The sequence below is a fragment of the Amblyraja radiata genome, chromosome 21, assembly GCF_010909765.2.
Source record: "Amblyraja radiata isolate CabotCenter1 chromosome 21, sAmbRad1.1.pri, whole genome shotgun sequence".
Lineage (NCBI taxonomy): Eukaryota > Metazoa > Chordata > Chondrichthyes > Rajiformes > Rajidae > Amblyraja > Amblyraja radiata.
Genome location: NC_045976.1, coordinates 4,306,854 through 4,319,131, shown reverse-complemented (window position 1 = coordinate 4,319,131; position 12,278 = coordinate 4,306,854). Strand labels below are relative to the sequence as shown.

General features: G+C 42.3%; 1 protein-coding gene across 10 annotated transcripts in view; it reads left to right on the top strand.

Annotated features, from left to right (window-relative positions):
• nr2c1 (nuclear receptor subfamily 2 group C member 1) overlaps positions 1-12,278 on the top strand; it is a 132,596-nt gene that overhangs the window by 43,602 nt on the left and 76,716 nt on the right. Inside the window, exon 2 of one of the 10 annotated variants that reach the window (XM_033039390.1) lies at positions 226-304. The exons of the other annotated variants lie outside the window; for them this stretch is intronic. The gene's annotated coding sequence lies outside the window, so the exon portion shown is untranslated. The remainder of the gene's footprint in view (positions 1-225; positions 305-12,278) is intronic. 10 annotated transcript variants of the gene reach the window in all.

Here is a 12,278-nt window from a genome sequence, read left to right as displayed (position 1 = left end):
GGTCCAGACCCTTCTTCAGGATTCTGATCTAATAAGATTCTTCCCAGGATTTTAGGTTGCTTACTTTTGGAAAGAACAAATAATGTTACCTTTGTTTAAAAAAATGCACTTGTTGCAACCAGGATCTGTAGGTACAAACTGCCATATATTTTGTCACCTGATGAGCATCCTACAATTTTCTTTGGCTCTCAATTATCCATGGATAAATCTGTGCATTTCTTCCAGGACGTGCCTGTAAATAATCTGAAAGGCAAACAGTATGGAGGAACTGGCACAGCAGTTTGCTGAAGGTCAAGTGGGTGAGGTATGCATGCGGGAGTCATTAAAACCAGCTTTCTCAATGTAGTCATTGGGTGTATGGTTTAGTTTGGAGATATAGTGTGGACACGGGCCCTGAGGCCCACTGAGACCACACCAACCAGTGATCCCCGCACACTAACACTATCCAACACAGACGAGACAATTTACCATTTTACCAAGCAATTAGCCTGTAAACCTGTACGTCTTTGGAGTGTGGGAGGAAACTGGAGCACCGGGGTAAAACCCAAGCAGGTCACGGGGAGAATGTACAAACTTCGTACATGATCGAAACTGGGTCTCTGGCCCTGTAAAGCAGCAACGCCACCCCGCTGAGTGCATTGCATAGTATTATAGGTAGCCCAGTGTCTTTGCTCAACACCTGCATACACCCCTCCTCCATACACACTTGTCAGAGAAAAATATATGTGGCTATGATGAGATTGCCCGGTACCAAACCAGTGTTTGGTTGATGAAACCCAGCACGATGTCTCACAATTTGATGGATTATTTCACTTTGCACATCTGACTGGTGAAACAGAGCCATGGTGCAAATTAGTTGAAGCTTACCAGTTAAAATACGAGTTATCAAAACCATTTAATGAATTACCTGATCAAATGACACTGAGCGTTTAGTTTATTATTGTCACGTGTACCAAGATACGTCCACATGGACCAAGTTTTATCGAAAGACTCCTGTTTGCATGCTATCCAGTAAAAAAAAGACTGTAAATGATTACAATCAAGCCATCCACAGTGCAAAGATATAGGGGCCAACATTTACCTGTAGAGCACAGATATAACGCTGATGTGAGTGTACTGATGCTTTTAGATGCAAATTATTTGAGTGGGAGCAAGACATTCCACTTATTTACAATTTGTGATGGTCAATCAAAGTTTAACTTAAAGGAAGCTTCAAGTGAACACTGGCAAATTGTCAAAATGTTACACCAGTAATTCATTGTAAGACTTTCCTCGTTTTGAAATACATTTTAGAAATTCTTGCCACCTACATTAACCTCTTACTGAAAGCAGCTAGTCAAACTGGTTCAAAAACTGTCAGATTAAAATATTACAAACAATGTTTCAGTACAATAGTTCAAATTAACTTCTTGTTTGTAGATTGTTTTGAAGGATGATAGCAGTGCAGTTGTAATTTGACAGCATACATTTAAAAGTGGAATCCCAATTTTGGATTTGTAATTGTGGACATACAGCTAGAAACGTATCCTGCATTTGATTGTGCTAAATCTATAACACATCAGTAATTGTTTTTCTCTGTCTGTGAAATCATTCCATAGGAGTACATTGCCTAGAAGCTGCTACTTGTAGCGAGTTTTCTGGTATCAACTGCGTTTATTTTTAGTGCCATTATTCCTTGGTTCAGAGCCATCCACCATTAAAAAGAGAACTTGTTCAGAATCTATATAAGAAATTTAATAATATATGGAGAAGCCTGCTACAATAATCAGGTTTATTAGAATACAATATGTGCTTCTCCTTGACCTCCGCAGACAGAAATTGGACACCATCAGGAAATCTGTAGCTATAAACCTGTAAGCAAATTATTTAGTTTTAATTAGATGAAGAATTGGCATGCTTAATGTTACAAAACAAACACACTTCACCACATTCCCCTTAATGTGATATTTGATGGTTTGCTTCATGGGCAACTATTTGCCTGCTGGCTTCAGATCTGTTATCAGAGGTTAAGTTAACCTTAGATCTGCCATTCCAAATAATTGGTTGATATATGTGCAGAAAGGACATTAAAACAATATTTAGTGAGCTGTCATTTTATCCATTACATATTGTGTTGGAATAGATTGAAATGAGTTGAATGTTAGATCTGTGTCGAACATTTTGACATTTTAGATGGATTCTCAACCAAGAGCAATGACATTGATGAATCACATACTGATGCCTTCCTGGATTGCACCAATATTGTGTGTAGTGCGTATATTTTACCAGTGAATTTTATAAAACATACTGTAGTCATGGAGTGTACATCCTCGGTAGCAAATGGGACCAATAACTTCAAGTCAAAACTGCTTCAAAGTCGTCTTGTTGACTCTCATTGTCTGAAACTCATTTTTACCTAGCCCCTAATTAACAATGACCTGTTTCCTTTATCATCGTTACTTTTTTGCATCTTTAATTCATTTGCTAAATATCTCTCTGTATCACTGTTTATACCTCTTTTCCTTTTCCCCTGATCCTTAGTCTGAAGTAGGGGCTCGACCCGAAAAGTCACTTATTCATTTTCTGTCTGTGTGATGCTGTCTGACCCGCTGAGTTACTCAAGCTTTTTGTGTCTATCTAGCATTTAAGGCTGTTGGATGAAATGTTTACCTGGGATATCTCCATCTTTGCCTCAACATTTAAAATGCCCTGTGTTTTCTACCAACTATTGTTTGTATTCTTGTCAGTCTGGATTTCTTTGTGATTTCTGGATTTCTTTTAATCAAGTATATATTCAAGCATATCAGTAGCTGCTAGATCTCATCAAGACCTTTTGGAAAAATAGGTATGGTATTCTACACAAGATTTCAGCAGCGGCAGTTCCTTGAGTCTCTATTGGAAAACTCAGCCTAAATATCTGAATAAATATGGACCAATGTTGTAAGCTGTTCCACAAAGTGCAAAGATATGACTCTAATACAAAGTACCATTTATATTGCAGATTTACCTGGTAATTAGGGTTAACCTGTGAATGCAGGAACCAACAAGAAGCCATTCAGTGACTAAACTATTGTAGACTTCCTGCTTTATTTTCACCACATTCTCTTCAACCCCAATCCATTCATTTGTTGGTCCCAAGCTTTTTTAAATTAATGTCCACTACTTGTGTTGTACATTAAATTATATTCAATCCAAGATTTTGTGGACTGGCATGTATTCAAAGTGTTGTTATATTTGGATTATAAATAGTATCTTTGACTATTTGTATATGGGCACCAAGAGCTTTACTGGGGGTTTATGTGCTTTAAAAGTGGCGCGTAATTCAAAAACATGTAAATTAAACACATGCGTAATGTCACGGTCAGCAGTAAATTTGGGCGCTTTATTCCAAAAATACAAGTGCGTAAATCGAGTTCTGGTATTAAAGGAACAAGTTCATTATTTCAAAAACTCACAAAAAAAAAACACAAGTAAAATGCAAGGTCCCTGCATTTGATGTAAAATGTAAATGTAATAGTGAAGAGGTTCACGTGTTGTATAAACACTCAATTTAATACTTAAACGATACAGCTCAACAATTAGTACAAATGGGCAAGGTGTGTTAACGTGTGGACTGTGAAGTGAAGGCTAGCTCCGTCGTCTGCTGCACCCCATCACATGACCACCCAGGTCTGCGTTGATTGATCGGCCTAGATCACGGCAGTTCACGCGAGAGTTCGAGACCAAAGTGGCTCGGCCACGTGATGGCGCCGCAATAGTGTGCTTTGTGTTAATATAAAAGTTTGAAGAAGATTTATTTATTGTATTTACCCAAATGCATGGAATCCAGATTGGAGCTCATGATCCATTCTAATGGGAATCCTGAATGTGTGACCAATTTTTATAAACTATTTTTTAGTAAATGTATATCTGGACAGTTGATCTAGTACAACATGATATTTTGTATTGAAGATGGACTCAAGGTTCTGGAGTCACATAGCTGGACAGGCAGCATCTCTGGAGAGAAGGAATGGGTTGACGTTTCGAGTCGAGACCCTTCTTCGGACCCTAAACGTCACCCATTCCTTCTCCCCAGAGATGCTGCCTGTCCCACTGAGTTATTCCAGCATTTTGTGCCTATCTTCGGTGTAAACCAGCATCTGCAGTTCCTTCCTACACAAAACATTTTTCATTTCTTTTTTGATACACTTTTTATTGGTAGACTTTTTTCCTCGTCTGAGTCGATGGAGATCCACGTTTAGTTTAAAGATACAGCGCGGAAACAGGCCCTTTGGCCCACCGGGTCCGCGCCAACCAGCGATCCCCGCACATTAACATTATCCTACACCCACTAGGGACAAAAAATTTACATTTACCAAGCCAATTAACCTACAAACCTGTACGTCTTTTTGGAATGTGGGAGGAAACCGAAGATCTCGAAGAAAACTCACGGGGAGAACGTACAAACTCCGTACAGACTGCACCCGTAGTCAGGATCGAATCCGGGTCCCTGGGGCTGCATTCGCTGTTAGACAGCAACTCTACCGCTGCGCTAACCGTTGTAGATCAATCTCCTTAGACATGATGATGGAGAGAGAGGACTTTTAAAATTCCTTCATAAGATTGCTTCCTATGATTCCACCCACTCAGTTGGAATGCTGGCAAACATACTTGTTGGCGACCTCATTGTTAATTTAGTACAGTCGTACATTACAACAGCAATTTATTCAGTATGGTGCCAAGATTCTGTGTAAATTAATTAAATACAATAAAATCAACATTTAAGTGGGTGTTTAAGAAGGAACTGCAGATGCTGGAAAATCGAAGGTAGACAAAAATGCTGGAGAAACAGCGGGTGAGGCAGCATCTATGGAGCGAAGGAAATAGGCAACGTTTCGGGCCGAAACTCTTCTGGAGACTGATGCGAGGGTGGGGTTGGGGTGGGGGGGGGGGGGGAAGAAGAAAGGAAGAAGAGGAGCCAGTGGGCTGAGGGAGAGCTGAGAAGGGGAGGAAAAAGCAAGGACTACCTGAAATTAGAGAAGTCAATGTTCATACCGCTGGGGTGCAAACTGCCCAAGTGAAATATGAGGTGCTGCTCCTCCAATTTGCGATGGGACTCACTCTGGCCATGGAGGAGGCCGAGGACAGAAAGGTCGGATTCGGATGGGAGGAGGAGTTGAAGTGCTGAGCCACCGGGAGATCTGGTTGGTTATAGTGAACCGAGCGGAGGTGTTGGGCGAAGCGATCGCTGAGCCTGTGCTTGGTCTCACCGATGTCGAGCAGCTGGGTGTTACCATTTTGAAAATAGAGATCCTTGAAGACAAGAAAGACTGATTTTGCTTGATGTGTATCACTAAAGTGGCAGGGCTGTCCTTTTGCAGACAGCGAGCCCTGCACTCAGACCTTATGGGTTTATTAAGTGTGGTGAATGTGCCGAAATGGATTAGCCACCTAAATATTATTATTTTTAGTTTCTGAACGGTAATTGGCCTTGCAGCCTGTCATGTTAACCATCTATAAATGTCATGAAATGCATTTTTCTTTAGACTTTTAGAGATACAATGTGGAAACAGGCTCCTTGGCCCACTGAGTCCACGCTGAACATCATACACCACACTACTAGGGACAATTTTTTTTTACCAGAGCCAATTAAACTACCAACCTGTACATCTTGGGAGTGTGGTTGGAAAGTGGAGCACCCGGAAAAACTCATGCTGTCACAGGAAGAACACACAAACTCTATACAGACAGCACCGGCGGTCAGGATTGAACCCGGGTCTCTGGCGCTGTAAGCCAGCAGCTCTACCGCTGCACCACCGTGCTACACGAATCATGGATTCAATCATGATCAACCATTCAAATTGAAGTATGGATTATTTATCCATCATTCTTTGGCAATCCCTTATTTGTTGGTGCACTATACTGCAATGGGAGATTTCTCTGTGTTGGAGGATGGCTATTAAAGTCAATCCAGGACCAGCAAGACTGTATCGCAGCTTGATTGTGTGTTGGGATGGGTTTGGATCCCATGGGAATGTATTTAGTTCAACTTACTGTCGCTGTTGACTGTCAAGAAATCGAAGCAGCCGCATCCGAACAAAACACCTCTGAATCAGATTGTATCCCCTGCTGAAATTGGCTGTGGTAACTCCAGTCCCAAAACTATAATCCCATCGTCCATGTCTGGGAAGAGAAGGATATATCAGGAGATCTCAGATATGCTGTAATCTTGGCCACCTCCAATATAGGAAATGGATCTGACAGTTGTGTCTTCAGAGGAGTCACCTTGTTGTCTGCTATAGAGATCTTCAAGGCCAGGGATCTCCTCAATCACCACCTCCTAGTGCCTGAAGAAGGGTCTAACCTAAAACGTCATCCATTCCGTTCCAGAGATGCTGATTGTCCCGCTGAGTTACACCAGCATTTTATGTCTATCTTTGGTTTAAACCATCATTTGCAGTACCTTCCTACACCTCCTAGTGCCTTCCAGGTATGGAAAGTACAGTGGTTTTCCAGAGTTTCCACTATGGATCTGAATTGTCAGGGTGGTGAATTGCTGTTTAGGACTTGGTTAAGGAGGACCCTGGTCTTCTGAATGTTGAGTAGCCTGATATCACCGCAGGTCTTCCTCCGTGCACCTTGCTAGGTTCAACTACCATTAGCAGTTTCATTCATGTCTATCCATCCGATATTAAATTGGACATGGGGAATGTTCACTCGATTTGGAGCTCCCCAGCAAGAGAAGCATGATATGGCGACACACAATAAGACCTGGACAATGTTCAGGCATGGGCTGATCTAGCAAATAACATTTATTGAAGCAACAAGGAACTGCAGATGCTGAAATCTTGAGCAAAACACAAAGTGCTGGAGTAGCACAACAGGTCGGGCTGCATCTCTGGCGAACATGGGTAGGTGATGTTTTTGGTTAGGACACTTCATCAGACTGATTTCAGTATGGGGGTGAAATCTGGAAAAGAGCTGGCAGCTTTCTCCCCCAAGGTCCTAGAAATGCTGCTGGACCTGCAGAGCACTGTTTTGCTCAAATAATATCTGTTTCAGGAATGACCAGCTCCATCAGGAATCTGACTAGTATTCATGACCCTCGATGGAGCTCTGTCGCTGGGTTTCCCCACAATCAACAGCCTTGGCCAGAAACTTAACTGGACCATCAATACTGTGACAAAGGAGTGTCAGTGGGTGTTGTTTACTTGGACTTTCAGAAGGCCACTGATGAGGTGCCGCATGTGAGGCTGCTAAACCAAGATAGGCATTAGAGAGAAAGGTGCTATCATGGATAGAAGATTGGCTCTGTCAAAAGGCAAAGAGTGGGAATAAAGGGGGGCTTTTTTGGCTGGCTGCCAGTGACTAGTGATGTTCTGCAGGGGTTGGTGTTGATCCTGAATGATGGGATTGATGGCTTTGTAGCCAAGTTTGTGGATGATACGAAGATGGGTGTACGGGCAGGTAGTGTTGCAGAACCAGGGAGTCTGAAGAAGGACTTGGCAGGTTGGGAGAGAGAGCAAAGATGATTTTGTTAAAGTATGAGGAGTGTTTGAAGGCTCTGGGCCTGTACTCACTAGAGTTTAGTGGATGGGGAGGGGTCTCATTGAAATCATTGAAACCTACCAAATAATGAAAGGCCTAGATAGGGTGGATATGGAGAGGATGTTTCCAGTAGTAAGAGTCCATGGCAAAAGGGCACAGCCTCAGAATAAAATGACGCACTTTTAGAATGGGCATGAGGAGAAATTTCTTTAGTCCGAGAGTGATGAATCTGTAGAATTCATTACCACAGATGGTGGTGGAGACCATCATTTGGGTTGTCTTTAAGCAGAGATTTATAGGGTTTTGATTAGTAAGGGCATCAAAGATTATGGGAAGAAGGCAGGGGAACGGGGTTGAGAGGGGAAAAATAGATCAGGCATGATCGAATGACTGAGCAGACTCGATGGGCCAAATGGCCTAATTCTGCCACTGTGTCTTATGGCTATAAGAGCATAGCCGAGGCTGGGTATCCTGCACCAAATGAATTATCTCCTGACACCCCAAAGCCATCCTTTCATCTATAAGGCATGAGTCAGAAGCATGATTGAATACACGCCACAAGCCTAACCATTGAAGTAGCGCATTGCAGATACTTGGCTAGAATGGTCCTGACAACACCTCTCAATCTTGTGACCTCCACCGTCAAGGGCAAGAGCACCAGGTACATGGGAACACCGCCATCTGCAGGATATCGCCCCAATTGCACACTGTCCTGACTTGGTTTCAGTTTAGTTTATTATTGTCACATGTATCAAGGTACAGTGAAAAGCTTTTGTTTGCGTGCTATCCAGTCAAAGAAAAGACTGTACCTGATTACAATCAAACCGTTCACAGTGCACAGATAAATGATAAAAGGTACAACATTTAGTGCAAGATAAAGTTCGATTAAAGGTGGTTCAAAGATCTCCAATGAAGTAGATGGGAGGTCAAGACCCCAATCTAGTACATGAGAGGTATGTCCAATTGCCTGATAACAGTTGGGACAAAATACCCTGAATCAGCAGGTATGAATCTGCAGGTTGGTGGCAAAAACAGGAAAGTAGACTATTATCTGAATGGTGGCTGATTAGGAAAAGGGGAGATGCAACGAGACCTGGGTGTCATGGTACACCAGTCATTGAAAGTAGGCATGCAGGTGCAGCAGGCAGTGAAGAAAGCGAATGGTATGATAGCATTCATAGCAAAAGGATTTGAGTATAGGAGCAGGGAGGTTCTACTGCAGTTGTACAGGGTCTTGGTGAGTATTGCGTACAGATTTGGTCTCCTAATCTTAGGAAAGACATTCTTGCCATAGAGGGAGTACAGAGAAGGTTCACCAGACTGATTCCTGGGATGTCATGACTTTCATATGAAGAAAGACTGGATAGACTCGGCTTGTACTCGCTAGAATTTAGAAGATTGAGGGGGGATCTTATAGAAACTTACAAAATTCTTAAGGGGTTTGACAGGCTAGATGCAGGAAGATTGTTCCCGATGTTGGGGAAGTCCAGAACAAGGGGTCACAGTTTAAGGATAAAGGGAAAGTCTTTTAGGACCGAGATGAGAAAAACATGGAGAGTGGTGAATCTGTGGAATTCTCTGCCACAGAAGGTAGTTGAGGCCAGTTCATTGGCTATATTTAAGAGGGAGTTAGATGTGGCCCTTGTGGCTAAAGGGATCAGGGGGTATGGTGAGAAGGCAGGTACAGGATACTGAGTTGGATGATCAGCCATGATCATATTGAATGGCAGTGCAGGCTCGAAGGTGCTCACACAAAGGGTGGTGGGTGTATGGAACAAGCTGCCAGAGGTAGTTGAGGCTGGGACTATTCCATCATTTAAGAAACAGTTAGACAGGTACATAGCTAGGACAGGTTTAGAGGGATATGGACCAAGCGCAGGCAAGTGGGACGAGTGTAGCTGGGACATTGTTGGCAGGTGTGGGCGAGTTGGGCCGAAGGGCCTGTTTCTACACTGTATCACTCTATGACTCTATCTTCACTCTGGCTGGCCAAACCAGTGCAGCTGTTTTGAAATTTTTAGATTTTATTCCAAAAGTGCCAAAATAAAACAAAACAAAACAGAACAAACCAAACCAAAAATGCAACTCAGCAGCCACTAAGCATAGACCAAGCTGTTCTTGCATAATACTGCACTTTCTATAATTTATGCATCCCAAGCTTCTTCTGTTCATCAATACTTCCTCCAGGGTATAGCCTGCCATTTGCTATGTAATCCTATCCTTGTTTGCCCACCCAAATGTATCACCTCACACTTGTCAGGGTTAAATTCCATTTACTTTTGCTCTGCCCAACTTTTCAGCTGATCTAAAACATAGCCGCATGCTTCATCAGCGCTCCTCACTATCTACAAAATCACTTGTTTTCATATTGTTTGCAAACTTGCTGATCATACCTCCTGCATTCACATCCAAGGCATTAAATTACATCAAGGTCTCACCACTAACACATATGGTACACCAATGGAAAAAAAAACAACCCACCACCAGCTCCCTCAGATCCCTATAACTAGGCCAATTTGGGATCTGCGTGCCCTGGATCCCATGGCCATTTGGACCAGCCTACCAGGTGAGATCTTGTCATGGGCCTCACTAATGTCCATGCAGACAACATTTAAAAGCGCTCTCCTCATCAACATGTTTAGTTACCCTTTCAAAAATTCAACTCAAATTCGTGAGATAGAATTTCCTACAAACAATGCTATGCTGACTTCCCGTAAACAGTCCTGCTTTTCCAAGTGTAGATTTTATGAAATAATTAGGCACAGTGGCTTCCGCCAGTGCTGCAGGATTAATTAAATAATCTTTATTGTAAACAGGGTTTGATGTTGTGGAATGGTCTCGACCCAAAACGTCACCTATCCATGTTCTCCAGAGATGCTGCCTGACCTGCTGAGATACTCCAGCACTTTGTCGTCATATTGGGTAAAATGGTTGTGTGAACTTGGCAAATTGGGTTGTGGCACTAAAATGGATCAAATGGAAGCAAGCTACATGTTTAAGAAGGAACTGCAGATGCTGGAAAATCGAAGGTAGACAAAAATGCTGGAGAAACTCTGCGGGTGCAGCAGCATCTACGGAGCGAAGGAAATAGGCAACGCTTCGGGACGAAACGTTGCCTATTTCCTTCGCTCCATTGATGCTGCTGCACCCGCTGAGTTTCTCCAGCATTTTTGTCTACCTTCGAAGCAAGCTACATGACTGAGCTAATTTGAAGTCCCTGAAACTGCTAAGAGTTTCACACAATTCATTTTTGGCAGTCATTCCCAACACATCAGAGGTGGCAAAATCTGATCTTCACATGTTTAGGATGTAAGTAATTCATTCTTTACACTTGGGACTTTCAGTTGGATGAGGGAAGACTGCAAATTGTTTTTTTTTTGAGGGGTTGGGGGTCGGCTCATCTTAGATGATCAAATATGACTCAACTGTTAGAGAAAATAGCAGCAGCAAAAGGTAGCACAAAAGTAGTTGGCTGCAGTTTCTGTTGGATAGTGTTTGAACATGGAAGTTTGATGAACAAATTATTTGGTTCAATTTCATAGAATATGTATGTAAGGTAAGCATTTAGGGTACTAATTTTCATGGTTTGCAGTTAAAATCATCAGCTGTCAAAATTCAAGATTAAATTGATTTGATGTTTGAAGTCAAAGGATACAGGAACAAAATGTATAAATGTGACTGGGATCTTTGCTTATGTGGAAAGCAAACACCAGCAATGAGCCATTTCTATCTGGAAGCTTCAAGCTATTTTCATGTATGCTTGTCAAAGAATGTTGAGACATTACAAAACAAGGAACTGCAGGTGCTGGTTTACCAAAAAAAAAGACACAAAGTGCTGGAATAACCTCTTGGGTCAGGCAACACATCTGGAGCACATGGACAGTTGACATTTCAGGTCGGGACCCTATTTCTGACCCTTCTTTGCTTCAGCACTTTGTGTCTCATGTTGAGACATTATTTGGCAATGAAGCTTTAAACAAAGTTTGACCCTGTGCTTGCCACAGCAGGGTAGGATCAGTCACTGAATGACACCTGATGTTGAAATGCAGGCTAGCTATTCTGTCATTCCAGAGCCAATTTTCCCTTCTGTCACAAAGAAGAGAACAATTGGTGTATGTTGTTTCTAACTCATTGTCCACGAGAAGGGTGGCATAGATCCTGTTGAACTGATGCATCACAGTGCTAGAGATCTGGGTTCAATCCTGACTTTGGATGCTGTCTGTGTGGAGTTTGCATGATGTGGGTTTCTTCCAGATCCTCCCACATCCCAAAGTCGTGCGGGTTTGTAGATTAATTGGCTTCCGTAGGAATAACGTAGAACTAGTGTGAGCAGGTGATCAATTGTTGACATGGTTTCATTGGGCCGAAGGGCTTGTTTCCATGTTGTATCTCAAAACTAAAAAACCTAGCCAAAGCAAGCATGCATGAACAACTGTTAATGGCAGAAATTGCATTGTATGGGTGTCTAATACATTGCAACCTTTACGCAGAAGGTTCATATCTGCATAATGCTAGATCAATGTTTAAAATACAGAAATAGTTAAGAGGACAGCTAGCAACTTCTGCCTGAACTTTGGACACTTTGTCCCACATCTTGCTGTGTTTTAGTTGTAGACAACTACTGTTGGAGATGTGATACGGGGCAGATGGGTGGATGGCTGCTTTTATGACTGGACATCTTCAAGTGGCATATCAGTGATCAGTGCGGGGAACTGTTTCTAACATATATATGATGAATGAAATTGAAGGGTGTATTATTACTAAGTTTGCAG